Source organism: Pinus tabuliformis, chromosome 2_1 (assembly GCF_031772625.1).
Source record: "Pinus tabuliformis cultivar Carrire ecotype Pingquan chromosome 2_1, CPIR1, whole genome shotgun sequence".
NCBI lineage: Eukaryota > Viridiplantae > Streptophyta > Pinopsida > Pinales > Pinaceae > Pinus > Pinus tabuliformis.
The window spans coordinates 771,553,889-771,560,195 of NC_142299.1; positions in this window are offsets into that span (position 1 = coordinate 771,553,889).

Here is a 6,307-nt window from a genome sequence, read left to right on the forward strand (position 1 = left end):
CCGTGGAAGATCCTATGGTCACAGAGAGGAATCTAGATCATTTTGGTGGCTCAGATGGCACCAATAATAGTGAAGAGAAGGATCTTGATGAAAGGTTCAATTTTAGAAAGAAGACGAGCTCTACTCTAAAAGAGATCAAGGAGATATTAGAAGAAAATCTCAAGCAGGAGAAAAAAAAAATAGTTGTCTCAATATCAGAAGCTTGAGAAGATCATAAAGGACTTGAATGAGATGCTTATCAAACAAATATCTCCTCTCATGAAGGCTATTTCTAGTCCCAACAATAAATGAAAGGATGTTTTTGGAAAACAACAACAGTGGGGAAAGAAATAGCAGCAAGCAACAAAATGGTAAGCAACATAAACGAGAAGAGTAGCAGAAGAAAGCTAATCAGCAACAAGAAAGAGTGCAAGGGAGTAATGAAAAATTCCATGGAAGGCACATGACAAAATAGCGTAGATCCTTTCCCCTTCAAGAATAAATATCTAAAAAAAAATGTATCTTTAGTCCTTAAAATCCTTTTTATGACTATTATTTTTATTGCAATAATTTTAGACATAAAGCCATGGATTGTAGATGGAATGCAAGAAAACAAAGTGTGAGGTGCAATAGTAAGAGAAAAGAATGTTGGAAGTAGTAGAGGCCTTAATGGGAATTCTACTAAGAATAACAATCCTTTTGTACCACTCCTATATCATGTCGATTGCTACAACTATGGGAAATTTAGGCACAAGGAAACAAGATATAAAAATGAGAAGTTGAGGCATACATCTCAGATGATGCAGAAATTTGAAACAAGTCATTTATTGAGAATGAGAAGAAATAAAAGAGAAAAGGAAGTCGAGTTTTTCTTTGGTGCTATGTATTCATAGGACTTGTAGAATGAAAGAGGATAAGAGCCCTCTGTAATAGACAAATGTAATTAGCACAAGCTTCGAGTGAAGAATGATAGAAATCACCTTATTAATCCTCTGCTACAAAAGAAGCAATAATGTAGTAAGAAGATTTGGGCAAACAAGGAGAAGCTGGAAAGAAATGTTGTTGTCAGAACTCGACCATTGAATATTTGGAAAAATAAAGAGGATAATATGATCAAGTGGAATAAACCCTTAGTTTATCTTCATGAAAGAGAGACAATGCCATCAAAAGAGGCAAAATAAGTCATAGGCAAGACTAATAAATATTATACAGAAGAAATGCATCTAAACTTTGGAGGTATGACTGAGTTCCCTTTACTAATTATGGTAAGTATAAAAATGGAGATGAAAGTTAATGAAAAAATATAAAGGGGTATAAAAAAACTTAATGAAAAAATGGATACCTACAATATCAGACAAAGTAGGGGTCTTTTAAATTTGGAAGGCGTATTGGGTTTGTATTGGTAGTTAAATAATGTGATTTTTAGAGGTATTTTCCAATATGTAGTCAAATTAAGGGTATTGTTTAATATGACATTAATGCACGTGATATGTTAGATGTTCATTGAGTGAATCCCCCTCGAACATTTTATATGGTATCAGTGGCAAGTAACTAGATGTTAGAGAAGTATTGAGAGCCATGCTCAAGTACGCTTTCAGGCAGTGTGGAGGAAAATAGAAACAATATTGACCGTTGTGCAACAAAGGAACAAAACCCAAGATTTCCATTGAGCAAAGTGGGGGACGTAACATTATTGAGAGAGTTGTGTGGAGAGAGCTCTAAGCATGAGAGCTATTGAGAAGTGGCCAAGTATGCATGGTTAATAGAGAGAGGTTGAGAGTGCCTACGATGAACAAAGAGGACCGGGTGTGCATGGACTACTAAGAAGAGGCAAAGATTGCCTATATTAAAGAAGAGGGTTGAAAGTAGAAATCTATGTGATAAATTATGTTATATTGAAGAATGTGCAAAATACAGAGTGTTCCAATGGCCAAGTATGAGAGTATGCTTTTGTTTATGAATGAAGATTGTTGAGCAGAACAGGGGGCCAAAGGGAAAGGATATTAGAGAGTTGAAATTAGGTAGAGTGGCTACCAATTACATTGCGTAGTAAGTTTTCTTTTGAGTGTGGGTTAGATCCTAGATACAAGGAGTTGGTGCTTAAATCCCAATGGGTGTCTGAGAAGGCTTAGGGGTTGGTGACTCTTGCACATTGGTGGTTGCATAAATTGAAGAAGATGCAATTTGGTTCTTGCAACAAGTCCATGAATTTGGTGATTTAGGTGGTTCTTCTGGAAAGTCGATCTAGGATCTACAAAAGAGGGAAGTTGGTGCTTCCTGCTTGTGGGTGATAGAAAAAAATGAAAGGGAGTTGATGCTTTTTGTGAGTGGTGGCTCACAATTTTTTTTATGTAATAGAGTAGGATCTTATTATTAGATCAAATAAAGAAAAAGCTTTGGTACGTTTTTCCCCTCAAGGATTTCCACATTAAACCTTTGTGTCCAATTTGTATGTTTCTCATGGTATTTGTATTCATGTGATGATTTATGATTGCTACACATGATATATTATTGATTTCTCATATGAATGGTTGCCATATTTGAACGAGAAAATAAAAATCGGCATAAAAAATTAATGTTATCCTTAATACTGATTCACCTCCCTCTCTTAGTATTAACATTGTTTCTAATGATTGGCATCATTTCTTGTTGGAATCACGATTTCCTTTAAACTAAAACCTACAGGTGTTAGGAAAAGGACACATGTCCAAGGTTAATGGATCCTTGAGAGGTGGTTAAGAACATGTTGCAAAAAACACAGGGAGCGTTGAATTATCTAATGACCAACAATCTCCCCCGAGTGCGATGTGGGTGTGATTCAAACTCAAGACCTTTGGCTCTGATACCACTTGTTGGAATCACGAGTGCAATTACACCAAACCCCATAAGTGTTAGTAAAAAGACACATGTCTAGTTTTAACAAATCCTCGACAGGTGGTTGAGCACATTTCGTGAAACACTTGGGGAGCATTGGATTATCCAATACCCAAAAATCTCCTCACAGCATGAGTCAAATATGATTCGAACTTAAGACCTTTGCCTCCCATACCACTTATTGGAATCATGATTTCCATTACACCAAAACCTGTAGGCATTACTAAACACACGTGCATTGCGAGAGTTAACAAATCCTCGAGAGCTCGTTAAGCACATGTTGTGAAACACACAGTGAGCACTTGATTATCTACTGCCCAACACCAATATGGTTTATCAGCCCTTAAAAAAGTAAGAGATTAATGAAGTAAATACTAAAATATTTAATGTGCAAAAAAAAATTGAAAATTAAAAAATAAAATAAAATAAAAAGTATGGAGTATTTCCGAATAAGAATAATAAGAGGGAAAATTGTAATTCATTCTATTCTTAATATGAAATTAATATGTGACCTTTAAAAATATTCAAAGTAATAAATAATTTCAATGTGGATCATCAATAAAATATTTTAATACGCAAGATTAAATACATAAAAGTGTATTAATAACAAAAAAAACATTCTAATGTGGAATTTGTAGTCCATAGACAAAATGTAAAATATTTATATATTATGCATTTAAAAAAATGTATATATTATACAAACTAATTGAAAAATATAAGTTTTATGCTTAAAATGTTTCAATTACTCTTACTATTTTACATTTTGGTCATTTTTTAAGTGTATTTTTTTAATTAATTTTCCTAAAAATTCAATAAAAAAAATTGGACTTACAAATTAAAGTTATACTAGCACAACCACGTTAATAAATATGGTTGATAAACGTTGGTAGGCCCATATCAAGCACATATATCAATTATCAATAATATATATATATATATATATATATATATATATATATATATATATATATTAGTTTTTCTTTTGTTGTGGTTCACCGACACCCGGGCCAACGACACCCGGGCCAACAGGTGGCGTCTATGTCCACGGAAAAATCTGGGCTCATCAACCCCAAAGGGAATCTATCCCCACAACCCACTAGCTAGGCCTAACCCCAAGGGCTTTGGGGAAAATGGACCCTGTGACCTCCCAAACTGCGAGGCACTTATTTTTACCAATTGAGCTAACCCTTGGGGCTTAATTATCAATAATATTAAGAATTAATGTTATTAATATTATTATCAATAATATTAATATAAATATAAGAACCATATTAATAATAATTAATATTATTATCATGTTAAATAATAATAATTATGATATTATTACTATTGTATTAAATAATAATAATAATAATAAATAAATAAACATAATAACAACAATTATATTAATAGTCATTTAATAAATAATAATGAAGTAATTATGAAATAAACATTTAATAAAAATCAAACAACAATTTAAACGTGGTTAATAAGAAATTCAACTTTAAACACTGCTCCAAAATACAATTGTTAAATGCTAGCCTCTTCCAAAACACACTGAGACCGATGACAAAACATGCACCAATTCAAATCAACAAGATAATGATTATGACCATTCATTCTTTCCAACCAATCCCTTCTCACATTGTCTTGCATTTTTTCATAACGTTGAAAAGAAATAGGTAAAATATGCAAACCATCTATTAATTTCATTCTTGATATAGTTGTAAATGTCAGACCCTACCTCTCTCTATATCCAATATCTACAGTGGCTCATTGCAAGGGAATAATATTAAACCCAATGGATAAATATTATAAACCCAAGTCATAAAAACCCTAAGATAAATTTTTGTAAACACTAAAATAAGCATGCTTGATCATGATTTACCATCATTGATTTTCATATTGAGAAAATGTTTTTCACAATGTGACATTGAACCATGGTTGCTTTTCATATTGAGACAATCTTTGGCACATTGTGACATTGGACCATCATTGACCATGGATGACCAAGATTGTAAACCCAAGCGATTTATATTAAACCCTAGGATTAATATTATGAATCCTATGAATAGTATTATACGATAGGAATATGAACCAAATAAAACCAAGGGATTGATATTATAAATCAAAGGGAATAATAAACTCAAGGGATTAATTCTAAAACCCAAAGGTATTATAAACACAAGGGAATAATATTTTTTTTGTAAACTTGGTAGGTCTCTATGTAGTAGCTATTTTCAAAATTTTTCTACATCCATTTGCTCTGGGTAGTCACCTGCCCGAAGGAAACCAGTTGACCACTGATCAACATTAAAACCATTCCAAAATTTGAATAAGTTCATAATAATCCATCCACTGTTTCTATGTTGGCTGTCTCTACTGTTATCACTAAAGATCAAAACAAACATGCTTATTTTCATCATCAAATCAAAATTCAAAAAACAAAACTATCTGGATTTCCACATTAATCCTCATCTGAGGATGCTATTAGAGTTGGTGCCTTTGCACTGGTGCCTGGCATCTCGCATCTCTATTCCAGTTTCCACTTTATCGCTGTCAGGGTCTGTTCAATCCTTCCCAGGGCGAGATTATTCCGGTAAGTCTGTATCTGTATGGTCGCTATTTCCTTGAGAAGTTCTGCACGAACCAGGTCCTTCTCCTTTCTGCTTTCCTGTTGTCAAATACTTCTCCTTCCATATGTTCGTGGTGTAGAGTCATGGCCCGTGCCAGAACATGTTTCATGATCCAGTACTGCTGCAAGGTCTTTGTGAACAAGGATTGTCTTCCATTCGTTGTCCCAGGGTCTTGCACCATTCCTTCCCATTCTTCCATGGGTATGTCTCTATATCTAAGGTTGTCTCTTAGATCTCGCTCCCAGCTATAAATTTGATCCCTGACTTCCTTCGGATTTCCTTCCATGTAGGAGTCAATGATCGTCTTCATGTGGTCTCCATCGGGCTTCCTGCCTCTTTTCTTTCCTTGACTGCTTGTTCCTTCTTCTTTCTTGACTATCCTCTTGCTTCTCCTGGGAGCCATTCTGCTGTCAGCTTGGTGATTGAATCCTTTCACCTTTTGCTCCTTGACCTGTTTCACTATCTGTCCCTGTTCTGTTGCTAGACCTATCACAGAATCAACACATATGTCAGCCATATCATATAGTTTTATACTATTTTCCTTGGGTCCCCCCCCCCCCCCCCTTTCTTCTTGAATTTCCCAGCCTCTGGTTTCCCCCCCAACTGTGTTTGGCTTTGGCCTTGATAATTCTCTTGGTCATGGGGTTATAGTGGTTACTTTTCTTTCCCCAGCACATGCATGGTTCCCACTCCTACTTGTTTTGCCTCTTCTCACCCGAGGTCTCACCCTTGGTAAGAATTAGGCAACTAAGGCCTCCCTTTGGCCCAATTTTCTCAGGTATGCCGACAGAGTTTCTACTGGCTGATTTTTCTACCCTCCCCCTAGGGTGCCTCTCCAT